The sequence below is a fragment of the Loxodonta africana genome, chromosome 20 (genome assembly GCF_030014295.1).
Source record: "Loxodonta africana isolate mLoxAfr1 chromosome 20, mLoxAfr1.hap2, whole genome shotgun sequence".
Taxonomy (NCBI): domain Eukaryota; kingdom Metazoa; phylum Chordata; class Mammalia; order Proboscidea; family Elephantidae; genus Loxodonta; species Loxodonta africana.
Window position 1 is genome coordinate 77,198,602 of NC_087361.1, and position 27,510 is coordinate 77,226,111.

A 27,510-nucleotide genomic window follows, 5' to 3' on the forward strand; every position below is an offset into this window, starting at 1 on the left:
GGTGAAAAAAGCAGTACAGCTATCTTGTGAATTCTGGCTAAATTACTCACCAGTCAAAGCTATGGAATGAGCCATATTCCTCTCACGAGATTGCCTCTGACTGTTCAACACCTCCTGCCAAGCCATCCCTCGTTTGGATTTTATGAATAATTTTTTAAACTCAGGGTTTTACAGTGTTCAAATGGTTTATAAACCACTCTATTTGTTCAATAAAGGTGGATGAATCTGGTTTTCTACAACGCAATAACACTTCAGGCCTCGGAAGGCTAACACTCCTGCAGATGGAAATGTATGTGACTTGTTTTGCATATCATGATTTTAGTTTTACAAGACTTGAGTTTCTGGAATATTCACCTGTAATTACTTTAAAAATTAAAATATCTTAGGGCATTTCGTCTTTATAATATTCCGAAGACTTAAACAAGTTACTTAGTTATATGAAGAGAAAAACTGACCTAAAGGAAAATGGACTGACACTTGCTGTATAATTAAAAATGGACCAAGAACTGCCTCGATATGCATTTTTTTGTTTTTGTTTTTTCGTAAACAACGAAGGGCTTTTACATACACACATGCCCTCCAGATAACATTCTTCCTATGATTCCTTAATATCCTTTTACTTAAATATAAAAAGAAACAGCTGCCATTGAGTCCACTCTGACTCGTGATAACCCCATACGTGTCAGAACAGAACTGTGTTTCACAGGGTTTTCAATGGCTGATTTTTCAGAAGCAGATCACCAGCCCTTTCTTCCAAGGCACATTTGGGTGTACTCAAATGTCCAAGCTTTTGCTTAGCAGCCAAGTGCTTAACCATTTGCAGCACCCAGGGACTTTACTTAAACATGCAAAATCACCTAAATCTTCTATTCAAGCCACATTAAACTATAATATCCTTTAATTGGTTAAGAATTGGGGATGATCAGAAATTAAGTATTTCTATAAAGAAATTACCTATAGGAAGCAGGACTAGAGACCTTCATTAGATAGGCTTGCTCCTTCTTCTCTGTCACCTAATATTAAGAAGACTCTGTGAACAAGGTTCTCTGGAGGGGGTACGTGCCACATTTTGCTAAACCTTCTCCTGATGATTGGGCTGCAAATTTTCCTTTACTGCCTCTTTTCTCATCTTCTTTATGCATCCACTCCTCCTGCGGATATATTTTAAAAATTATCAGTAACCAAAATATGATTCACCCTTTGCCCAGTTTACCCATATCTTTTTTTCATTTACTATTTTCTCAGTATTTGGAGTATTCTGCCCATGAGGCCAATGCAGAGGCTAGCTCACTAGAATAGGCAAATCCTCCCTCCAGTCGAGCATTCCCAACAGTTTGCAACCCTTTATTACTTCTGATTTTATTGTTGTGATTTTTTTTTTTCAACTTCCAGGTATTGATTTGCAACTCGTTACTAATTAGAGCTGTATGATCTTGGGCCAGTTACTTAAATGTCTTGTGTCTCAGTTTTCTTATCTGTAGAATGAGGAAAATAAGAGTATTTACCTCTTTAAGTTGTTGTCATGGATTGAATTGTGTCCCCCCAAAATATCTGTCAATGTGGCTAGGTCATGACTCCCTTGTACGATTGCATGATTGCCCACCATTTTATCTTCTGATGTGATTTCCCTGTGTTGTAAATCCTATAACTATGATGTAGTAAGGTGGATTAGGGGCAGTTATGCTGATGAAGTCTACAAGATTAGGTTGTGTCCTAAGCCAAACTCTTTTGAGATATAAAAGAGAGAAGAGAGCAGAGACATGGAGACCTCATACCACCAAGAAAGCAGTGCTGGGAGCAGAGCATGCCCTTTAGACCTGAGGTTCCTGTGCTGAGATACTCCCAGACCAAGGGAAGACTGATGGCAAGGACCTTCCTCCAGAGCCAACAGAGAAAGAAAGACTTCCCCTGGAGCTGGAGCCCTGAATTTGGACTTCTAGCCTACAAGACTGTGAGAGAATAAAATTCTCTTAGTTAAAGCCACCCACTTGTGGTATTTCTGTTATAGCAGCACTAGATGCCTAAGACAGTTGTTATGAAAAGGAAAGAAAATATTGCCAATAAAAATCTTGGTACAGAGTCTGGCACATAATAACATTCAGTAAATGTTAATTGCTATCATTATCAAGATGGGCACATGTGATAATGCTGAACTTTAGTATGTGACTTCCCTATGAACGCAGCCCTTTCCATTACTGCCTTTGAAAATAAAAATATTTCAGATAATGCAATAAACATAGATAACAATGTTGTTTACAAAGCATTTTTGCATGTAATTGTTCTGTAAGTTCCACAGGGTAGGGACTTCTGACTTTCTATCTTGATTACTGTGAGGAGCACAGTGCGTGACACTGAGTTGTTTCTTGGTAGCTATCTGTTCACTGAGTTAATAACAAAATGATGTCATTTTGTTCTTGCAAGACTGGGTCTTGTGAAGAAACGGTGATGTAGTAAACAATCTCTCATGTTAGAGCCACATGTGGAGCTGGATTCTCTTCAAACATCAGGTTCGTTTATCTTCCTACAAAATGTATTTTATTCTAGTAGCAAAGGGCAGGGGGGAGGGTTGGCAAGTAGGGTTGGCAGAACCAGGACTAATGTCAGTGTCTGTATCTATTGTCCTTCAAAACTCGGAGATGGAAAGGCAGGGGCATAGAAATTTTTTAAAAAAGCAAGGTCAAAAGAAAGAGAGGAGAAAAAAAAAAAGAAGGAAACTGTAAAGCAAAAGGAAGAGAAAAGAAAGGAAAGGAGAAAGGAAGAAAGAGATTCACTAGAAAAATAATTAACCTGTCTTAAGAATATTTTTTGTTTTGTTTTTTAGGCTATTTCCATGCAACACATACACAAAAACAGTTGTTAAATATCAGTAACATAAGAATTAGAGAGAACAATGGCTTTGGCCATGACATTTTCACAACTTTTCTATACGATCAATTCAAAATCTTAATTGTTACTTTAGGATTCCGTTAATTGCATTTATTTTTCCTTCATGCAAATCCGTAACGGAATTGATGCAACAAGAAATATTTATTTATTTATTTAAGTCATATACACAGCAAACTATCAACAACAACAACAACAAAAAAACACCACTAAAGGTAAGGTTTTTGTAACTACTTTGACCTGGTTCCATTTGCGGCAGCTTCTCACAGCAACCACAACTGTCCTATAGCTGAGAGCCTCTGCCCTGGAAGCAGCGTTCCGAACACCACTGCTGCATTAATTCAGGAACTTAATAAGCATCTGTCTCCCCAGTGGTGCCTCACTGTCTAACTGAACTACTTATATCCTGTAAATTTATAGTCTGTTTGACTTCTAGAAACAAAGCAGTCAGACTTGCCTGACCTCATCAGTTTATTCTTGGAATATTGAAACTACTCAACAACCTATGCATCTTTATGCAAAAAAAAAAAAAATTGGCACAGCAAGAGTTGTTATTATAGCCATGTGATGCAGGCAGTGATCAGAAATTGTTAGTCTTTCTGAATGAACATGAAAATATGCACATAATATTTTAAAAATGAATGTGGCTAATGGATTACTACGTGCTGAAATTACCACAGTCATCTGTAGCATTACGTCACTGGATTCTTAAGTATCAGTTGGAAAATGCATATTCTAAGGAAAATGATTAACCGGGAGAGCCCGAGTCAGACTCTGTTAGATAACTCGAGAGATTGAGTGCATTTAAGAGCCCCCCTTTTTTTTTTTAATACAGGTCATCCCCACCTTACGACAGGGCTCCATTCCCACTACTGTCTCATAAGGCAGTTCTGACATAAGTCGAATACCTCATTTTGTTTTTAATTTTCATTATTATTGCCTTTTATTAAGAGTACCTTTAAAAATCTGATTTTTATTTGTCTTTGGGGGTTGACATGAGAATGATAATATCAACAAATTATGCCCTGCAACACTGTATGTAGTAACAATAAGATGTACAAAAAAAAAAAAAAATGGTCAAAAGTGTGGTTCATCATAACTCGGATGTGTCATAAGTCAGGATTAAAAAGATTACCTGTGCGTTAATTATACTTTTATGCCAAAGTTTCTTAGTTCTGCAATAGTATATACCAACCATGAGGGATTGGTCTCAGGCATATTTGTGAACAAAATTGTACCTTTTCATGGACTGCATCCTTGGTGACCTGCACATTCTTGCTTCCAGACATATAGGTACTGTGTTCATATAATGTTGTAGGAAGGTGAAATATTATAAAAAAGACTCCAGTCAGTATAAAAAAGACTCTGTCTTCTTCCCGTTTTACCATTTGGATAGTACATCAGAACAACCCTCCCTTTATTGTGCTTAGTGAAGGGAAGTAATAACAATGACTAACATTTATCAAATATTTACTGTGCGCTAATACTAATACTTACTATCACTGTTCCAATCACACAAACTGTCAGGTTTAATCCATACAACCACCTTGTGATCTGAATATTGTCACCATCCCCAATTAAAACAAGGAGAAATGTAGGCTAACTAACTTCCCAAAGGTGGCACAATCAATGAGTGGTTGAACTTGATCTCAGGTATTTGGCACCAGAATATTATAACTGACCACTCCAAGTGTAAATTCCTGGTTAGTGAAGACCTCTTCCTAAAAAAGGAAATACTAAGCTGGACATTTGAAATGCCCTGCTTCTCCTACTTCCTGCACACAGTGTGAGGGACTATATGAAGGGGTCCGGGTAGAACAGAGGTCAGGTATCTTTCAAAGGGGAAATAACAATAGTACTTGGTCCTTGAGATAACTTCCTCTATGACCACTCCAAGCGGTGATGAAGAGACTGGTTGGGAGCCCAGGTTTGAAGGTTAGCTCTCCCCCCTCACTCCCTGTGGGACATGGAGCAACTCTCTTAACTTCTGTGAGCTTCAGTTTCTTTGTTATTTACTGAAGATAGCAACAGCATCTATCTTCTACATCTGAATTGGTAATAAAACTTTCTCATTTAGTCTTCTCAAAAAATAATGCAAACAGAATATTAAGAGCCAAATACCTTTTAATCTATTAGACAGGTGAGAAAACTAGGAAGTAAGAAAGTTTAAATTTAATTTAATAGTTACTGAACTCCAAATCCATGCTTTTCCCCCTAAACCACATTGCCTGCTACAAAGCACTTTTTCTAAAGTTCTAAAAACTTCAATGGATTGTTAGGAGATAGTATGCTCTATGTCAGTAAAAAAGTTCATACTTAGGGGGTAGACACCATCTAGCATTTAGATGAAATAGGGTATATGTGAGGGCCTTTTCTGAGCATAAGTTTCCTTGACTTTATGATCCCTTGATATGTTGCCATTCATGGTTCTGACTTCTTGGAAGGTTTGATTCTACTATCAAAGTTCTTTAATGTAAGCAGTGGCCAATTGTTAATAGGTTCTCTCTGTGGCTAGTTAGCTTAGTTGATTATTTTATGCTTCTAATTATGTTGAATTATTGGGTCCAAAAAACCAAAAAAAAAAAAAAAATCAAACCTATTTCTGTTGAGTCAATTCTGACTCACAGCAACCCTATAGGACAGAGTAGAATTGTCCCATAGGGTTTCCAAGGGGCAGCTGGTGGATTCGAACTGCTGATCTTTTGGTTACCAGCTTGAGCGCTTAACCACTGTGCAACCAGGGCATTAAGTCCAAGAAAACCAAAAAACCAAACCCACTGCTGTCGAGTGTGATTCTGACTCATAGCGACCCTACCGGACAGAGTAAAACTCCATGAAAACTGCCCCATAGAGTTTTCATGGAGCACCTGGCAGATTTGAACTGCCGACCTCTTGGTTAATAGCAGTAGCACTTAACCACTATGCCACCAGGGTTTCCTTAAGTCCAAGAGAACACGTTTATTACACTGTAAGCCAGTAAGCTTTCTGATCTTAGGTTAAATCCTTAAACTCATCAGGATTCCTTAAAACACCAGAATGAGTGGATTAGCTACAATCCATTTTTACTGTTGGAAAAACAGCCCAAGATACTTGGCGGCAATGGGTTAAGGGTACTTTAAAGAGCCCTGGTTGTGCAGTGGTTAAAACACTTGGCTGCTAACTGAAAGTTCAGCTGTTCAAACTCACCAGGTGCATCACAGGAGAAAGATGTAGTAGTCTGCTTCTGTAAAGATAACTGCCTTGGAAACCCTATGGGGCGGTCTGACTCCGTCCCATAGGGTTGTCATGAGTTGGAATCAACTCGATAGCAATGGGTTACGAGTACCTTAACCTCTGTGTGGTACAAATGGTTAACATGCTTAGTTGCTAACCATCCAAAGGCACCTCAGAAGAAAGGCCCAGTGATCTACTTCTGAAAAATCAGCCATTGAAAACCCAGTGGAGCACTGTTCTGCTCTGGCACATGGGGTTGCGGTGAGTTGAAGTTGATTCAATGGCTACTGGGACAACAACAACAAAAGGACACCTTGGTAACCTTATCTTATTTCTGTATCCAAAGGATAGTATTAATCCTTTGGTAGAAGCAACTGCACTACCAAGAAGTTACATTCAATGGAAGGTCATTTCAGTTTTATTAGTCCTAATGTGGAGTCTGCTTTCCTGAAATCTGAACTAGGCCAGCAAGTTTATGAATTTATACTTAAGCTACACCTTCCATGCTAATTTTTTTAAACTAAATGTGTGATTAAATACATAAACATAATACCTACCGTGGGGCACAGCTTTTAATGTGATTTACCATTTTAATACTATCTGCTGCCTTTTGTGGGCATTATAAACATGTGAGGCTGAAGGTTAATTCAAGAAGAAACCAGAATTCCCTTTGAACTGTTTATTTCAACTTTATATTATGCCTCCATTGGTTATGTAGAGTTTATGTAAGCTTTTTTTGGAAGAATCAAGTCCCTTTTGAGAGCTTTATTTTCTTTAATTTGCATTAGTTTTTATAAATAAATGTCCTTGCTATTTTTATACTCAAAGACCACACTCAGTTATCATTTCAAATAAACAAGAAAACAACAATTTGAATAAATTAGAGAAGAGAGGTCTGCACATATACAGGGCTTAACCACTTGCCAATATGTGGTGGCATAAACTTTGCTCCAATTTTTAAGGGAGGTGAAAGCAAGGTCTTCAGGTAAAAAACATAAAGGGAGGGGTGGTGGGGAGGGCCTAGATAAACTCCTGTGGAGATTTTCAAGTAAATGAGACGTGTAGTGGCTCATGATACCAGTCATAACATCCAACAACATATGATTTCAACTTCTAATTCTGCCGTGATGGAGTAACTGCTATTGAGCTTACTTACTGCCCCACCACCTGCCACCCCAAACAATCTTGAAACTGAATAAAATATGCAAGGGAACTCTTTTATGGCATTGAACAACAGAAAGCAGATCTTTGAAACAAGATAACATGAACTCCATGTGCAATCCAGACTGTAGTACCAGGAGATAGAGCTCAAGTAGAACAGAGCAGTCTATTCTATGGAACAGGCTGAGATTGGAGTCTTGGAATGAAAGGGCACATGGAATTTATGGGGCAAAAAATCAGAGAGGAGGGAGCTACCCTGAAGTCTCAATGGGGCTTCAGATAGTTGGCTGGGAGCTGGTTTGCACACCTGCTGGTCAGGATTCCACAGACCAAGCTCAGTGTGGCTACTGGGGGCAGAAAGCCAATGAAGACACTAGATGTTGTACAGGGCAGAGAGACATGAAATGTTGGCCCAGCCAGAGTGAACTAACCTGGCTGAGCACCTCGAACATTTAGTTGAGACCCCAGAAAGACCACACCTTAAGAGTAAAGATCTCTCTCTCTCAAGTAAGGGCTGAACCCTAGGCCAAGGTCAAAATCAAGGTTCAAGATCTTGACTCAGTATAACTCATTACTTACTTACATTTATATAGTTCTCATCATTTTAATACCCATTTTTCACTTTTGATTCCTTTGATAATTAATTCATCATGTATTTAATAAGCACCTATTTTTTGCATCAGGGCACTGTGGTAGGGACTACTGAGTTCCTGAGTGTATAAAAAATATCATGCTAGGATAGGGTTGCTACGAGTTGGAATTGACTTGAAGGCAGTGGGTTTGGGTTTGGTTTGGTTGGGGTTTGTCTTCTTTTCATTCATTTATCCACTCTCTGTCCATGAAGACTGAAAGCAATTTCCCTGAGCTACCTCTCTGTACTCCAACCTGAATATCTTTAGTCTGAGATCACTGCTTGCTAACTGGCATCAATGCAGCAGTCATAATGGCAGCAGGCAGATTCTTTAGCTATGACCAACAAGGAAATAGCCAATGAACCATCAGTGAGTAGATCAGGCATTGCTTGTTATGTGGATATCCCACAACTTATTTCACTACCATTATGGATCACACACGGAAACCCTGGTGGCGTAGTGGTTAAGTGTTACGGCTGCTAACCAAAGGGTCAGCAGTTTGAATCCGCCAGGTGCTCCTTGGAAACTCTATGGGGCAGTTCTACTCTGTCCTATAGGGTCACTATGAGTCGGAGTCGACTCAACGGCAATGGGTTTGGTTTTTTTTGTTTTTATGGATCACGCACACACACACAAAAAGACAGTGAGCATTTTCCTCTCTTGAAGTTATGAAATGAGAAATATCAACCAGTAGTTAACACCATGCCGACTTTAAAACAACATAAGCATGCTGACATTTTGAGTTAACTAAAAAAAAATTATTATAGGAGTCCCTGGATGGTACAAATGGTTAAATGTTTGGCTACCAACCAAAAGGTAGGAGGTTCAAATCCACCTGGAAGCACCTTGGAAGAAAGGGCTGGTGTTCTGTTTCCAAACAATCAAAGTCATTCAAAATCCTACTCTGACACACAAGAGGTCTCCACGAGTGGGAATCTACTGGACAGAAACTGTTTTTATTTTGTTTTGTTTTCCCTAAATATTATAGTCATTAAAGGGCTTTTATTAAGCTGATGTATTCAGCAGTTTATAGTTATTTGGCATATTCTCTCATTGTGTACAGACATAAAAAATAACATTTTTCCTTGATGAGTTTAAAGTGTAACTCACACCTCACAATGATCACCTTACACTCTCTAAATATATTGAAATCAAATAGGTCACCATTTTACAGGTGGGAAAACTGAGAAGTATTCTGCTATAAGTAATCAAATCTAGATTTCTCTGGTTCTGCCTAACAATGCACTGGCTTCCAGAGAAGCAGCTGCTTGAATTTAGATTTGAAAAGAGCTATTTTTTATTTTATTTTATTTTCTTGGAGGCTTATATTCAACTGTTGGAGCACTGGTGGCACAGTGGTTAAGAGCTCAGCTGCAACCAAAAGGTCCCATCAGCCACTCCTTGGAAAACCTATGGGGCAGTTCTACTCTGTCCTCTAGGGTCACTACAAGTCAGAATGGACTCAAGGGCAAAAGGGTAAAAGGGTCTTCGTGTACAAGCTTCATCCTTGCTAATGTATCAAGTAGATTTTGACAGAATATGGGATGAAATTTCAGAAGTATTGAAGTTTACTAGCTTTTAACTTAATTATGATGGTAAGATTTAGGGTGGGGTGCCCCTTAAAATGCTGAAAATACAGGTGATACATTTCCATAAAAGAATAATAAATCTAAAAGTGCTTAGAAATCAAGTGAATTAAGAGTATTCATTACCTGAAAAAAGCATGTCTATTTTATTACAACAGTTCCCAAATGTCTACCAAACATTGATCATTTCATCTTCTTTACTGAGATTTGCAGATTATAAGATTTCCATTATATACATACATTGAATCACAAGAAATCCTAACTTCTGTGAATTGCAGTATCATTTCAGCCCTATAATTTAATCATAAACCTAAGGTTTAAATTTGGTAACCTAAAATTAATCAGTGATCATTTCTGAAACAATCTATCCGTGAAGAAACCCAGAGACTTTTGCTTCTTGGGATTAATGACATAAGGGATGCAATTAAAGACTTCTCTTTTGCTTTGGAAACCAGTGACCTAAAGAACTCTGGCAATGTGGATGCCGTATAACAAAGAAGAATACCAACATTGAGGACTGAAAAGGAAAATTACATATTAGCTACAGTGGCCTCCAACCAGGGAGTGATTCTCCCCCAGAAGACCCTTGGCAATACCTGGAGACATTTTTTGTTTGTCACACGTCGGTGTGCACATGACATCTAGTAAGTCGATGCCAGGTATGCTGTCAAGCATCCTACAATGCACAGGAAAACGCTCTGCAACAAATAATCATCCATCCCAACATGTCAGTATTGTAGAGATTAAGAAACTCTGAATAAAATGAGTTTTAGTAATAGTCAAAACTTTTAAAAAGTAGCCAAGTGTTTGCAATAAATTACTAAGTCTTCTTTGGTGGTGATCAAAGAATGTTACCATATGTGCTATGTAGGTTAGGCATTTTGGAATCTTCCTTGATTGAAATCAAAGAGTACTCTGAACATGAAGATTTAGATAGCATGTTAGCTGTGGCCAAGGTACCACAGCTTAGGACTGTATTTAACATTAAATATTATGTAAAATTTAAAAAAATCAAATCTTGGGGCTCTCTATGATGAACTTTAAATGTAAATTATACCCTTATGATTTGATTTCCCCAACTAACATGCTTTAGGTGGCCACAACTTCCCTAGAAAGTGCCCGGAAATCAATGCAGACTAACCATGCTAAAAGTAAATTATGTTAATTGACAGGTTAGAAATAGATTCTTGCAAAGTATGGGCCCTGTAATGCTGCCACCTGAGCATGTTGCTTGATAATGTGCCAAAAGCGGTGTCCTACTCAATGTCTGTTGGCGAAAACAGTGTTATTGACAATTACTGCTGCCTTTCCTTGAGGAAACCCTGGTGGCGTAGTGGTTAAGAGCTATGGATGCTAACCCAAAGGTCAGCAGTTCGAATTCACCAGGTGCTCCTTGGAAACCTCATGGGGCAGTTCTACTCTGTCCTATAGGGCTGGTATGTATGAGTTGGAATCGACTTGACGGCAATGGGTTTTCTTGGTTTTTCCGTTGAGCGCAGGCGCAAATGGTCAATGTGCTCAGCTACTAACAGAAAGGTTGGAGGTTCAAGTCCACCCAGAGGTGCCTCAGAAAAAAAAGGCCTGGCGATCTACTTTCCAAAAATCAGCATTGATAACACTAGAGAGCACAGCTCTACTCTGACACATATGAGGTCACCATGAGTCAGAATCGATTCAACTGCAACGAGGATTCCCTGAGAACAATTAGATATTACCTATTACCCCCAGATCAAGTATTGCACAAGTCAAAACAAAGCCAATGGCCTTAACAACATTGTGGAAATTTTTGAAAAACTGCTCTAAATTTACGCAGACTGAACGAACTGATATTGATGCTGAAGATAATAGTAGAGACATGAGTAGAGACATGAAATCCCTGTGAACTACACACAGCTTATGAATACTGCTGAGGGAGGAGCAAGGTCAACTTTTTTTTTTTTCCTGGACTGGATGTGTACATCCTTGTTTTTCTTTTGAGGAACAGATTTTCAAGGGCTGAGCTAAAATGATAACTTGCTACTCAATAATATATTTTGATTCACAGAAAACCAGCTATTCAGTCATTTTGATAAATTACTGTCTCACTCTCTAAATATGAAGTGTGAATAGTAATGCGGCTTTTCCCAGATAATTCGAGGGCGAAAGGCGTTGCATAAACACATAGTATTTATCAGGAGATTGACTTTCTAACTTCCATGGTGATTTCATCTGGCTTAGCTAATGGCTTTTCCATTCTGGCTGCATAGCCAGTAGAAGTGTGTTGGACCCTATAGGACCACCCAAACTGGAACAACCGAAAGGGTTCAAACCACCAAGGCACTGTGCCAGAATCCTTCTGAGGACCCTGTGGGCTGTGTTGATTAATCATCTTCCGCTCCTAAGGCTTTATATTTAGTATCAAATGTTTTAAATAATCTCTTTCTGAAGTGATTCCAAAACTCATGCCAGCTCTAAAATGCTGTGATTCTGTACAAGTAACATTGTTTCTCTTTTTCACAGCACACTTTCTCCCTTCTAGCAGACACTGCCAGATGAATCACTTCCTGATATATCATCAGTGCCATAATAGAAATTGCCCTGTCGCCATAAATTCAAACAGAAGAACTTCATTCAGGGTAGTATCCACAGGATCATAGCTAAAAAGAAGGGACTTTTGAAAGACATTTAAACACAGTGGTGTGAAGTGTTAGAAGACAGTTAAACATAATGAATCTGTTACCTCTTTTTAAAATATTTACGGAGCCCTGGTTGCGCAGTGGTTAAGCATTCGGCTACTAACCAAAAGGCTGGGAGTTCAAACCCACCAGCTGCTCCTTGGAAACCCTATGAGGCAGTTCTACTCTGTCCTATAGGGTCGCTATGAGTCGGGTGAGTTAATTTGAGAGTTAATTTGTGAAAGAACACATTAAGGGAGTTGCAACAATAAAAACTGGAGTTATTTATAACTATTATTTCTAATTTATGGTTATTCTTTTCTAGAGCAATTTAGGCAGTCTAGGAAACTCTCAACAGTTACTGAATTCCATTCTATCTGTATTCTTAGGTCAGAACCTAAAGATACTTTCATGATTTCTTTAAGAAGAATTTACAAAACCTTTCACCCTCAAAGATGGATTTTATTCTTACACTTGCATTGGGGAATGAAGGCTATTGCATATATTTCTAAATAACTTCTCATTAAAATTACATTCTGCTCGACAATAAAAATAAAAAAGAACGACAAGAGAAGAAAGGAACAGAAAGGGAGGGTGAAAAGGAAGAAAAGAAAGCAGCAGCCATTCAAAATATTCATGGACTGCAGAAAAAATCTGAAGGGCTCTGCTTTTAATACTCAACATCTGTCTTTAAAAACATATCAATCACATGATCACTAACAGCTGTTGCATTAGACTGTTAATCAACCATGATTTTCAAAAGGAAGGAAGAATGCTGTTGGATCAGTTGATGGAAAGTTATTGCTTAGAATGCACCAGCTTGGTACTGGCAACAGGATTCAAAATTTAAAGAGACAAAACTTTATCAAGGACCGTAAACACTATTCATGTGTAAAGTGCTAGGCTCTGAACAGCATAAATGGTCCCACATGTTTGGAAGCCTGAAGAAAACAGTGCAGGTTATGACATGTATTAAAACTGATACATTTAATGTGATATGAAGTATATTAAAAAAAAAAAAAGTCCCTATAATCATGACTAGGCAGCCAAACACGAAAGCATCTTATATTTTTATAATACTAAGCATCGAACAGGATGGATCCTGTAAGTTTTAAGGGCTTGTTCCTTCCTAGGAATATGTCACTTCCATGGATGGTATCAGACATTAAAAATTCATCAGGGAGTGAGGACATTAAGAAAGTGGTAATTTTACATGTATTAAAGAAGAAGTTACTCTTCCTGTTTTGAATTAACTTCAAGCTTTCCTGGAGGCAGCTTGTCAGGTCTTTGCCCTTTACCTTTGCAGACTGAGATTTAATGGCAAAAAGCTAAGCATTCTTGTGTTGAAATAGAGCTTATTGTTTCAAAATTAAAGAAAAAAAATGTATTTACACCCAGGACAGGATATTTTCTAACTCGTCACCATTTGCTGCTAGAGTTGGTCACAGAGGAATCACTGGCGTCCAATTAGATTGAAAAAGAATGAAATTTACATGTGACTCTGTCTAGCAAAATAACTCTATTTATACCACTCCAGGAATGAGTAAAATAGGGGAGTTTCCCCCAGTCTTGGTGGTTTCGCATGTGATAGCTAAAATAAATCGCAACTGAATTCCCTTTGAAGGGTAGATTCGCAGTCAATAAGAGTTCCCCTTAAATAACAAAAACGGCAAATTGATCTTTCCCTTGTTTGTCATAAATAGAAGGCCTAGAAGAATTATAGGCATGAATATGGCTTGGTACTTAATTTCTATGTTATAATAGGAAATTATTTCTTTATAATGACATGAAATTATGTGCTATAAGATTTAAGAGAGGCACCATGATGGTCATAGTCTAGAGAACAATGCTAATTTATTGAAGACATGTACCTCTATTCTATATTCAAATATTCTACATTCAAAACAATGGTATACAAAAATGCACAAAGCCATGGTCCTTGCTTTCTTAGCATGCAGTCATAAAAGAGACACAGAACAGCTGCTACTGGGCTGCAAAAGCAAATCAAGAGGAGAAAACATTACCTCTACCTTGGGGGAAGTGGGACAAAAATCTGAAAAAGCTTTATTGAAGGAGGGATATTTGTCCTAGGCTTGGTGGTATGTGTGCAGAAGAGCACCCTAAGTAAAGGAAAACACATAGCCAGTACCAAGTTAGGTAACCAGAGTAGCGCTCTGATCCAGAAAATGATAGGGAGAGGTGGGTGAGGAAACTGAATGCCTGAATTGGAGTTGGGTTATGAATAGCCTTGAATGCCAAGCTTACATAGTTGTAAATTCTCTCTCTCTCTCTTTTTTTTTTTTTTTTTTGGTAATATTGAGACTCCATCTGAATAAATCATTTTCAAACTCTCCTCTGAGAAGTCATAGGATTTACATGAAAATTTGTTACAGACTTCAGTGTGTGTGAAATGAGAAGAGGAATGAGTTCCAGAATCACAATCCCAATTCAGATTTCAGCCAGATACAAGCCTTATTTACTGCAAAATGGTATTGAAGAATGGGATCCACTATTTAAGAAAAAAATTAATAAATGAAAGATGGGAGAAGATTCAAAATCACTGTATTAAATACTTTGAAGTAGGAAAGCCCCAGGGGCACACTGTTTCAATCGGTTGGTTGGTTGGTTGGTTAGTTGTTTCTGAAAGCCATTGTGGCAGTTGTATAAAGAATGGATTTAAGACCACTTGTGAAGTCAATACAACAATTAATGAGAGAGATGATGTTGTTGTTAGGTGCCATCAAGTCGGTTCCAACTCGTAACAGTCCTATGTACAACAGCGCAAAACACTGTCTGGTCGTGCACGACCCTCACAATCGTTGCTATGCTTGAGCCCATTGTTGCATCCACTGTGGCCAATCCATCTCACTGAGGGTCTTCCTCGTTTTCACTGACCTCCTACTTTAGCAAGCATGATGTCCTTCTTCAGGGACTGCTCCTTCCTAATAACCTGGCCAAAGTAAGTGAGACGCAGTCTCTCCATCCTTGCTTCTAAGGAACATTCTGGCTGTACTTCTTCCCAGACGGATTTTTCCTTCTTTTGGCAGTCCTTGGTCTATTCAGTATTCTTCACCAGCACCATAAGTCAAAGGCATCAATTCTTCTTCAGTCTTCCTTATTCATTGTCCAGCTTTCGTATGCACATGAGGCGATTGAACACTTCACAGCTTGGGTCAGGAGCACCTTAGTCCTTAAAGTGTTATCTTTGCTTTTCAACACTTTAAAGAGGTCTTTTGCAGCAGATTTGTCCAATGCAATGCATCATTTGATTTCTTGACAGTTGCTTCCATGAGAGATGATAGAAGCTGCAAACAAGCCAATTGAAAATGAGAGGACAAGGAGAAATTTTAGAGCTAAATCAAAAATAGACTAGTTAGCACTTGGTAGCAAATGGGAAGGGGGAGGTGTATGGCAGGGCTACTAAACTGTGGTCTATGGACCAGCATCATCAGTATCGCCTGAGAGTCTCAGCCCCACCCCAGACTTGCTGAATCAGAATCACTGGAATGAGGGTGAGATGCAAAAATCTGTATTATAACAAGCCCATCAGATGGCTTATATGCATGCTAAAGTGTAAACAGTCCCTGAGTGGTGCAAATGATTTATGCTATAAGTTGGAATTGACTAGACAGCAATGTTTTTTTTCCTTACTAACCTAAGGGTTCATGGTTCAAACTCCAAGTGGCACTGCAGAAGAAAGACCTGGCAATCTGCTTCCTTAAACATTGCAGCTAAGAAAACCCTATGGAACAATTCTGCTCTGTAACACATGGGGTCACCATGAATCAGAATCAACTAGATACTAAAAGGTTTGATTTTGTTTTGGCATTAAAATTGTAGATGCACTGGTATAGAGGATGAGCCAACATTCCTAGTTTGGTGAATAGAGTGAATGGTGCTTGAAAATGAGAAAGATATGTTTGGAGACCCATATGATTGTTTTGATTTTGGATGAGTTGAATTCGACATTATTAAGGGCAGTCAGATGGATATTTCAAAATTTGGGTCTAGAGCTCAAGACAGGAGTTGAGATGGGATGTTGGTTAAGGTAATCCATGCTGTTAAAGAGATAACCTCATAAATTTCAGTTTCTTAACCTGTAAACATTTAATTTTTGTTCATGTAAAGTCACAGCCAGGCGTTCCAGATTGGTAGGTAGCAGGTTTCTCCTACTGGTTGCTTCGCCAGTGTCAAAAGCAGCTCATCACTGGTGTAGATTATCCAACAGGCAACTTAAGCATGGTGTTTACCTTGCTTACCAACTCACCTATACTGAGCAATTTCACATTTTTTCACCACATCAGAAACTCTGCTACTTGGTATTGTTGGTATCTGTCTCTCTCCCAACTCCATAGCACCTTCCTCCTACAGAATCAAAGTCTCCGCACATTTACAACCCCTGACAGGGGCAGGTGACCCATAAGCAAGGTAATCATGGACTTACTTGTGCTTACTTACTAATCTGTAGTGAACAATTTCACATCAAAGATGTGGTGAAACCCATGTGAAATTGTTCACTAAGATGATCTGGTAAACGAGGCAAGTACATGCTTACCTTGCCTGTTGGATAATCTGCCCTTGGCGTTGTCATCAAGCTGTAGCACAGGGAGAGCATGAAGGGTTATGCAGTGAATTACTTAATATGGCCCTTCTAGCCATGGTCTTTGTAACTCCCACCAAATGACTGGATGAGGATTATGCAAATGAGGTGCTTGTGGCCCACCAAGGAGATTGGATAGCTTGCAAGTAATGTAAATAAGGTACGTGACACCCTTGTAGGGATACGACCATGTGAATAAGGTGCATGGACCCCTAATGAGGTAATTGGTCAGTTTTGCCATCCTGCTGGGCTTAAAAGAGCAGTCAATCTCAGAGCAGAGGAGAATTCCAACACCACCAAGAGAGAGGAGCCAGGAGTGCGGCACATTTTTGAACCTGGGATCCCTGCACTGAGAATCTCCCAGGTCCAGTAGACAGAGAGAGGAGCTGTAACACAGAAGACAGCAAGAGTTAGCAGTGCAAAATGGCTGAGAGGGGCTTCCCTGCCCACAGAAGACAATAGGTGAGAGCCCTCGGGCACAAAGCTTACTGATTGAGTGGGATGCCTCTGGGCACTTATTGGCAGAACTAAAAGAACTTTGTAACACTTGCCCAAGCAGGGCAGAGGCTGGGCCAAGGAGCCAAGAAGCTGGGGGGCTAGAGAGAGGTGTGCCTGTGAGCACAGCTGAGAAGAGGCTATCCTCATGGAAGAACTGTATTCCAAGTGTTCCTGAACCTGATTTGGAACCTATTACTTCAGGCTGCTAACCAAAAGGTCAGCAGTTCGAATCCACCAGCTATTCCTTGGAAACCCCGTGGGGCAGTTCTACTCTGCCCTATAGGGTCCTTATAAGTCTGAATCAATTCAACAGCACACAGCAACACAGTACTTACAGGTGATAGTCATTATTTTTTGAGCCAATTGGTTATTTAGCTACAAGGTGAACTCCGGAGTTATTTTCAGTTCAAGGTCTAAAGAATATCTCAGGGCAATAGTCTCGGAGAGTCTTCCAATCTCCACAGGTCCAGTGGGTCTGGTTATCTTTTTATTTATTTTTTTTAAGGAATTTAAGATTCTGTTCCACATTTTTGTCCCATTCTATAGGGTCCGTCTATTGTGGTCCTATTAGAATGGTAGGTAAGGGCAACTGGGCACCATCTAGTTCTTCTAGTCTCAGGGTAGATGAGGCCGTGGTTCCTGTAGACTATTTGTCCTGTAGACTAATTACTTCTTTGAGTCTTTGGTTTCATTCTTTCTTTGAACAAGTAGACACCAGCAGTTGCATAGTGTTGGCCACTCTTGACAGCAATTTGGATATCTGAAGTAAATAAAGTGTTTTCTGAAATCATGGGAAAGCACAGAATTGTCCAAGAAATGTGCATTTGTCAATAAGCTGCATACATAATGTAGTCAGATGTGAGTCAAGAGATGAGGCATAAAATGTGAGTCAAGTGATGAGACATATTACATAAGCATAAACAATAAATTCACAACGCTTAAAAAAACAGGAAACCCTGATGGCATAGTGGTTAAGAACTATGGCTGCTAATCAAAAAGTCAACAGTTCGAACCCACCAGGTGCTCCTTGGAAACTCTATGGGACAGTCCTACTCTGTCCTGTAGGGTCACTATGAGCCAGAATTGGATTGATGGCAAAGAGTTTGGTTTTGGGTTTTTTTCAAAAAGAAGCGTAGAAACTTGGGAAAATAAAAGTAAAGCCAGTCATATTCATTTTAACAGATTTGCTTTAGTACTCTTTAGTGGGATATCTTGTTTACCTAGAGACTTCTTATAGTTTGTTGAGATTGAAGGCAATACATCTAACCTACAACATATTCTTATCCTAAAAAGTGATTGATTGAAAAATAAAAAAAAAACGCAGACTGCTTTCCTAAATAGATACAATATTTCTTTGAGATATTCTTTTTTATAGTTTTCCTCTTACATTATCTCATTCATCTTTCTTTTTTATCACAACATACTAGTTAGCAAGGACAGTAGATGATTTGAAAGGTGAGAAAATAGAGGATTAGCCAAAAAAGTGTTTATCCGAAGGCGCAAGATAAGTGAAAATCAGTCGTATTCATATAAAAGGGGATTGAGATTTCCAGTGCTGATCCAATTTGATAGCTGGAAACCATGACGCACAGAACATTATGTTTTCTTCTTTAGAAAGCATTCAGCTTAGTGGTGAGCAGGGAGCTAAGGAACCTAGAAGAACTCCCTGGTATAGTATACAGAGCATCTTCATTTAATGTCTCTCATAATTGCTGGCTCATGTATTCCCCACTGGCATTCTCCCACCACTCTCACCCTTCCCTCAGCGGGCCTTGGAGGGGCTTCCAGAAACTCACAGAGTTTTGCCAGCACATTTGAAAACAACCGAACAAGAGAGGAAAACAGGTGACAAAAAATGCGAGTTAGATTTTGGAAAATAAGTTGGAAATGTTTTCTCAACAGCTTTCCCTTGTAATCTAGATGTCCAAAGTAGTTTATTCCATCTATTTTTTGAAAATTCTCCCTTTCAAAAACCTCTCTGATACATGGGATAATAATATGACCTATTTAGTGTGAGAGTTGTAAGGTTTAAAAGAAAGAAGAACTGAGATAAGACATGATAGAACACAGATGAACCTTGAAAACATTATGCCGGGTGAAGTTAAGTCAATCACAAAAGGACAAACATTGTATAATCTCACTGATACGAAATACCTAGAATAGGCAAATGGATAGAGATTGAAGTTGAATAATGGTTACCAAGGGTGTGAGGGAGGGGGACAAAGGGAGTCATTGTTTACGAAGCATTGAGTGTCTGTTTATGGGGATGGAAAATGTGACAACAGGTACTGATGATGATTGCACGACATGATTGGTGATTGATGTGGTTGGTAACACAAAGTTGTACACTTGAAAAAATATTGAATTGACAAATGTTGTGTTATCTATAGTTTTACAATAATCATAATAAAAGAACTGAGATAAAAACTCGATAAATAGCAGACCTTGTTTCCCTGTTATCATTGTTACTATCCCATGATATCACTAGACGAAACCTCCAAGAAGAGGGAGCTAAAGTTGATTGGAAGTCTGACCCTCCCTTCTCTACTGAGAGAGGGGCCACACTGCTGGCTGTGGCCTCAAGGTTGCTATGGTTATTCTAGGGGCTGCCGAGTTGGGAGGGAATCGTGACAGCTGTTGCCATGTGGAGGGGCCCTGAACCCCTGTAAACTTTTGTGAAAGCGATTTCTTTTGTGATGAGCTAGAGATGTTACATTGCTTACTTTCGTGTTGCCAGTGTATATCATGAGGTCAATAAAGTTTCCTAAGATTGTGTGAGGCTAACTAGTGTTCGTCTTCAATACATTACCTTGGCAACCAGAAGGAGGCCACAGCTACTGAGAGGGGCGGGGGCATAGTGGTGACCTTTTCTCTGGAATGTGTTTTTTCCTCTCTCCCTGAGAAAATTCTAATCATATTTCAAATGTCGCTTCTTTCCTGAAGTTTGCCCTGATCCTTTCCCCATGCTATCTCAGGAAAATTACTTCCCAATCAATGTTCCTGCTGGCTATATGCTTTACTCCATATTGCAAACATAAATCAGTTACCTTAAGCTGCAGTGGTAGAAAGCGTTGCTTAGTAGAGTTGCAAGTAGAATGTCATTCCATCTTTGTCTGTCAAACTCTGGTGAGCATGGGTTCTTTCTGAAAAAGTCAGGGCAAGACAAAACCATTCCAACTCAAGTGCAGGTCATAGAGCTCTATGACGGAGCTAAAGGTAGAAAGCAGAGAGGTGGGGCCACACAAATAGACCACTCCAGTGCTGATAATTAACTAGGGGCAAGGCTTTATTAGGAGCTCTGGTGGTGCAGTGGGTTAAAAGCTCATGTGCTAACCAAAAGTTTGAATCCACGAGCCTCTCCTTGGAAACCCCACGGGGTAGTTCTACTCTGTTCTGTAGGGTCGCTATGAATCAGAACCTACTGGATGGCAATAGATTTGGTTTTTGGTTTTAGGGCTTTATTAGATTTACCTGAAGAAAATATTAATAGCTAACATTTAATGAGAAATACAATGTGCCAGGTACTGTGCTAAGGGCTTCCCATATGTTATTTAATTCTCACATCAACCATAAAGCTAAGTATTATTATCATCAATATTTTACAAATGAGGACCCTGAGGTGTAGAGAGGTTAAGTTACTGGCTGAACGTTACAAAGTGAGGCCAATGACAAGAGCTGGGATTTAAATCTAGGCAGTAAGGATTCAGAGCATGCTGTCTTCGTGTCACCATTATATGTTACCATGAGGACGTTATATGACGTCTATACACTGCTTGTTATTATCATCATTTATATCCTGGTCAGAAGAGAAAAGCCAGGAGCAAGGTCAGGGCCAAGACATCACAAAGCAATGGGATCACTGATGGGAAAAAGTTCCCAGAGGAGGGACATGGATCGGAACTAAAAGATGATGAGTTGACAAGGGATAGAAGGATCTTCTAATCCAAAGGGAGGAGCACAGTAAGAGAGGCAGCATAAATTAATGCCTTCCTACAGGCAGTGGCTTAGAAGCCCAGGCTCCTTCTACCATACAACTCTACCAGGGTCAGTCCTTTGTTTCCAGCTACACAATTGAAGAAAGGGCATGGAGAAAGCAACCCTAGTCAAGAAATATTCTGCTGAAGGGTCATTGATGAAAATTGGGCACATGTCCGCATTCGTACGTATGCAGGGAGAGAACACATGGCAATTTGGTGACATGTTAAGTTTCTACTTAACAGACTCACTAATGGGTTATGATCCAGTATTTATTTCCTGACTACTTCTCCAGCCCCAATCCAGCCATTGCGGTCTTCTCTTACTCTCATATGTGACACCAGGATTCCACTCCACAGAGGGCATTATCAGATGCTATTGCCCTTCTTTCTTTAAGTACCTAATTCCTACTTATGGGTCGGAATCGACTTGATGGCAACAGGTTTGGTTTTTTTGGTTTGGAATTCCTGCTTATCCAGCAGAGTGTCATTTACTTATAATATCTTCAGAAAAGCCTACTTGAACTCCCTTTGCTAGACAAAATCCTAGATCAAGTTCTCATCACATCATTTAATATTTTTTGTTACTGTATCAATTTTATATGTATATATATATATAATTATTATTTGACTAACTTTTTATCCCCCTTCTCCAATAGACTGAAATTAAATGAAGGCTATGTTCTAGTTCATTGTTTCATTTCCCAAGATTTACAATAAGATGGCTCAGCAGCTGACTGACTGACCAGCTGAATAAATAAATATACACTCTCTTTAATAGCATTTTTTCCATCAGTGGAAGTGTTCAGAGATTGGAAAGTCACCTGTCAGTAGTACTGCAGAGGGGTTGGTATCTGGGCTCAATGAATTCTTCATTTATTCTATCAGTACATATGTACTGAGTGTCTTTTTTGAGCCAGGGACTTTATTAGGCACTGGAGACCTATCTAGGACTCAGCAAAGCTTTCCAGGAATTGCCATGCTTGTCATCTGCTGATCTTTGTACACTCTTCATCCTTCCTGAATACTCCTTCACTCCACATTTTATCTCACTCTTAAACACCCTAACAGTCCCAGCTTAAATGAGTTTCATCCAAGTAAAGCTATATGACCCCAAAGTCTGTGTTAAAGGCATTGTGGTTATTGTTGCTGTTGTTGGGTGCTATAGTGTTGATTCTGATTCACGACAATCCCATGTAACAGAGTAGAACTACCCCATAAAGTTTTCTTGGCTGAAATCTTTATGAGAGCAGGTTGCCAGGCCTCCTCCTTTGGAGCAGCTGGGTGGGTTTGAACTGCCAATCTTTAGGTTATCAGCCTAGAGCTTAAACATTGTGCCACCAGAGCTTATTTTATAAGGGCATAACCAAAAAAGCCCATTGCCATCGAATTGATTCCGACTCATGGTGACCCTATAGGACAGAGTAGAACTGCCCATAGGGTTTCTAAGGTGTACCTCGTGGATTCAAACTGCCAACTTTTTGGTTAGCAGCCATAGCAATTAACCACTATGCCATCAGGGTTTCCTTTAAAGGCGTAGATCACTATATAATTTAACATGATAGTTATCATGAGGATTATAAAATGGGTGAAAAAAGCATGACAGACTACTAGCAGTCCTCCAGTAATCAATCTTCTCCATTTATATAGTGATATTCTAAAACAAATTTTAGTTTTTTTTTTTTTTTAGCCTTTTAGCTGAGCACGTAGCCACCCAGTTAAGACTACATTTCCCAGCCTTCTTGCTGCTATATGTGCCACGTGGCTAAATTCAGATCAAAGGCAAGTGAATAGATGTATGTGTGACCCTTTCAGGTCTTGTATTTATATAATTGTCCATAAATTCCCTTCATCCCCTCTAACTTTTACTGGCTGAGATATGGCAAGAATTGGAGCAGAATCCTTGGACCCACGAGTATTCAGAATGACCCCACCAACCTATGAATCTTTATAAAATAGAAGTAAATATTTTTGTAGTTATTTCGCTATATTTTGGAGTTTCTTTGTTACAGAAGATTATCCTGTACTTTCACTAATACAACAGAGCTCTTATTTATATTGTTGACTTTTGTATCCCCAACTTATTGCCCTGGATCTGGCACATAGTAGGCACTCAACCGCTATTTATTAAATTAATGAGTGAATACAAGAATGAGTGAGTTGGTAATGTCATAATGAGTGGTATGATGATTCAGGCTGGGGAATGGACTATAAACTCATCGCCCTCAAGTCGGTTCTGACTCATGGCAGGCCTATGTTGTTGTTGTTGTTGTTAGGCACCATTTAGTCAGTTCTGACTCATAGCAACCCTATGTACAACAGAACAAAACACTGCCCAGTCCTGCACCATTCTCACAATTGTTGTTATGCTTGAGCCCATTGTTGCAGCCACTGTGTCAATCCATCTCATTGAGGGTCTTCCTCTCTTTCGCTGACACTCTACTTTATCAAGCGTGATGTCCTTCTCCAGGGACAGTTCCCTCCTGATAACTTGTCCAAAGTATGTGAGGCAAAGTTCTACCACCCTTGCTTCTAAGGGATATTCTGACTGCATTTCTTCCAAGACAGATTTGTTGTTCTTCTGACTTTCCATGGTATATTCAATATTCTTTGCCAACACCATAATTCAAAGGCATCAATTCTTCTTTGGCCTTTCTTATCCACGAATAAGGAAGGCACCCTGTAGGACACTGTAGAGCTGCCCCATAATGTTTCCAAGGTTGTAAATCTTGGAATGGAATGGAATGGAAACAGACCGCCTCATCTTTAACCAGCAGAGCAGCTGGTGGGTTTGAACCGCCAACTTTTCAGTTAGCAGCCGTGTTTAGACACTGTGCCACCAGAGCTCCTGGAATTGACAGTAACCTGGTAATAATCTAAACCAAGGAATGAATTATTCCCTGGGTAGACAAATATAATCTGGATATTGTTGTTGTTGTTAGCTACCATCAAGTCAGAGGAAAAACAGCTCTATAGGGTTTTCTCTGCTGTAATCTCTGGAAGCAATTTGTCAGGCGTTTTTTTCCGTGCAGCCACTGGATGGGTTCTAACATCTAGTCTTTATACAAACCTGTTGCTGTCGAGTGAATTCTGACTCATAGCGACCCTATAGAACAGAGTAGAACTGCCCCATAGAGTTTCCAAGGAGCGTCTGGTGGATTCGAACTGCTGACCTTTTGGTTAGCAGCTGTAGCACTTAACCACTACCCAACCAGGGTTTCCCCAGTCTTTGTATTAGCAGCCAATCTCTAACAGCTTGTGCCACCCAGGCTCCTTATAATCTCCATAAATATGTATAGTGAACCTGCGAGAGCTGGAGCTCAATGGAACTGCCTTGTTTTTCCGGATCTCACAAGTTTTCCACCTTTGACAAGGTGCAGTCTTACCACTTTTCTATTGCTCTCTATTAGTGGAAAATATTTGAGTTTTCCTTCTCTAACAGGTTTCTGCTTTACATAGGTCCAACTTTTGCAGTTTTACTGTATATATTCTTTTCCTCTGGAAAATCAGTCAATCATTTATTTAAGGGTTGATAAATAAATGGAAATAATTGGACTATATAGGTCAAATGAGAGCAAATAACTGAATTCAACAAGTTCTTGAAGTTTTATTGTTTGGTGATTTTTTTTTTTATAAGTAAACATTTGAGTATGCTCAGTATGGGAATATTGAGAAACATCAATGAGGTTTCTTTCCTCTGAAGGTAATTTGTATTTTCTTTGCCCCATTTGAGACTCCAGCTCTTATTCTGGAGGTCCATGTTTAGCTGCCACAAAATGCTACAGTACCTTGTCTTAGTCTCCCAAACCTAGAGCCAGAATTGAGTATTGTCCATGGCCAGTTCAATGACTCCAGTCTCCTTCATTCAGCTTCCTTTCTGTTTGTGATTTAGACTGAGCTCATTTTTTAATTCTCTGTTACTTTCTTCTGAGCCCAGCAAAGCTTTTAAGAGTATGCGTGCTTATCCAAGGTCTAGTTCTAGCTGATTATAGCAGGAAGGGCCTCTGGAGTATCTAGTCCACTTACTCTTCAGATTACTTTTAATCCTATGCTTTTAGGCTATACAATCCATTCATTTTTTTTCTTTATAGTCTATCTTTTGTGATATTCAAGCCAATCAAAGCCACTACAACCTTCGTGTAACTATTTCATTCGTCAATCAATCTATTTACTCATTTGACAAAATGCTTCAAATAATAATTTTTCTGATCTGGGCAGGGGATACGCGATAGCCACATTCTTGCAAATTACTTGAAGATTATTACTGCCATGTGGTGAAATACACGTATGCACAATTCACTGCCAAAGCTTTTAGGAAAATTCTTATTTCTCCTTGAGGAGTCAGGAGAGAAAGTCTTCTCTAAGTTGGCATTACTTGAACTGAAGCAAAACCTGTCAGACCTCGAAAGCATGGGACAGGAAGTTCCAGAACATCACATTTTGTTGGTAGAAGCGAATCACAAGATGTCTTAGAGTCCTAAGGCTGCCAAAATAAAATACCACAAAGCAGGTAGCTTTAAAGAACAGAGTTTATTGTCTCAGGGTTGTAGAAGCTAGAAGTCTAAATTCAGGGCATTGGCAGGGCTGTCCTTTCTCTCTGTTCACTCTAGGGGAAGATCCTTCCTCGTCTCTCTCAGCTTCTGATAACCTCAGGCATTTCCTGGCATTCCTTGGCTTGTAGACAGATCTTCACATGGTATCTTCCCCCTGTATGTGTGACCCTGTCTCCATGCCTGTCCTCGTCTCCTATGATACAAGTCTTATAGAAGTAGGACGTAACATAATGAAGATTGGGAACTCATTGGCTTAAACTGATGATCTCTTCAAAGAAAGACCCTATTTCCCTGAACAAGGTCACATTCACAGGTGCAGGGGTTAGAACTTCAACACATCTTTTGTGGGGACACAATTCACTCCATGGAAACCCTGGTGGCATAGTGGTTAAGTGCTATGGCTGCTAATCAAGAGGTCGGCAGTTCAAATCCGCCAGGTGCTTCTTGGAAACTCTGTGGGGCAGTCTTACTCTGTCCTGTAGGGTCACTATGAGTTGGAATCAACTTGACGGCAGTGAGTTTAAAGTCAACCTAAATTCCAAGGAGTGGGAAATTTATCTCTTGATGTGAGACATAGTAGGCTCACAAATGAAGGAATGATTGGTGTCCACCTTTGCTGACTACTCACCACACCAAGTGTACCCCAGAAATCTAGAAATTCATTTTCTGTTATTTCAGAAAAAATTGCCTATTCATTCCCCTCTGACTTCCCTCTTTATTAACCATGCTTTTGTGTTTAATCTCTTGACTCTGTTATGTAACACCAATTTCCCTATTTCTTAAATTATTTTAAAATATTTGTTTTCTTTTGACTCTCATTTCTCTCACTTAAACTTTCCCTCCGTGTCCCTAATTAGGTTCTCAACTTGTTTTCTGTTTTGGTTCTTGATGGCTTTACTTTCCTCTTTTATTTACTTTCTGGACAAAGCAATGTTTTAAATTTATTTTGCTGGCATTTCTTCTTCAAACCCTTGTTGTTCTAATTTAAATAGGAGCCTTAATAATAGATATTTTCATAAATCTCGTTAAGTTCTTGTGGACCGTCTTCAGCCGTGGTATCCATCCAGTCTCTGGTAGTGATATTTTTCCCATCTATGTTCTTCAACTGCTACTTTCTTTTGTCATTCACCCTCTTTTATTATTAATTATACTAATACATTGGTCCTATGTTCTGTTCACTCTTTTTTTTTTAATGCTTGAATTGACCGTGAATTTTTGGAAGATATTGTAAGGGAAAGGTCGGGGCATCAAGAAATTTGCTTGGCTTTTAGTAGAACTTTCTCCAACACAGGGTTTTATGTCCATGTATGTAAAAAAAAATTAAAGTTTTCTTCAGTTGATAGATATTAGCAGCAATGTTTGGCTTATAAATCTCATACTTTTCATTCTGCACCTCAGTTGTGCAGATGGTGCCTCTACATTCTTCCTCTCTGCTCATTGGCACGTGCTTTCTCTGTTATAATTTGGGGTTCACATAGATGTCCACAGGCAGCAACGTGCTCCAACATCATTGTTCCAAGCAATAAGTTATTAGTTTTATCCCTTGGCATATGCAATGCACTTGGACAAACCTGTGTTTTCCCATTTTTTCCTGAATGGCCACTCCCAATGTTCTCACTCACCCTGGTTGTCTTCACATATGCTGAGTTTCAAATTTCTTTTGTTATCTGTGCTGTAATACTTTTCAAAAGATCCAAATTTCCTCTTTCGGTGTTAGAGATTGTAGTGTCAAAACAATTCCTCTACTTTCTCCTAC

The 27,510-nt window shown here is 39.3% G+C and overlaps 1 long non-coding RNA gene across 12 annotated transcripts in view; it reads left to right on the forward strand.

Moving 5' to 3' along the window:
- LOC111750700 (uncharacterized) overlaps positions 1 to 27,510 on the forward strand; it is a 231,195-nt gene that overhangs the window by 166,846 nt on the left and 36,839 nt on the right. For 8 of the 12 annotated variants that reach the window (XR_010318764.1, XR_010318763.1, XR_010318762.1 and 5 more), the window contains one exon: positions 1 to 27,510. This exon is cut by the window's right edge and continues 1,305 nt beyond it. The exons of the other annotated variants lie outside the window; for them this stretch is intronic. This is a non-coding gene — a long non-coding RNA (uncharacterized LOC111750700). 12 annotated transcript variants of the gene reach the window in all.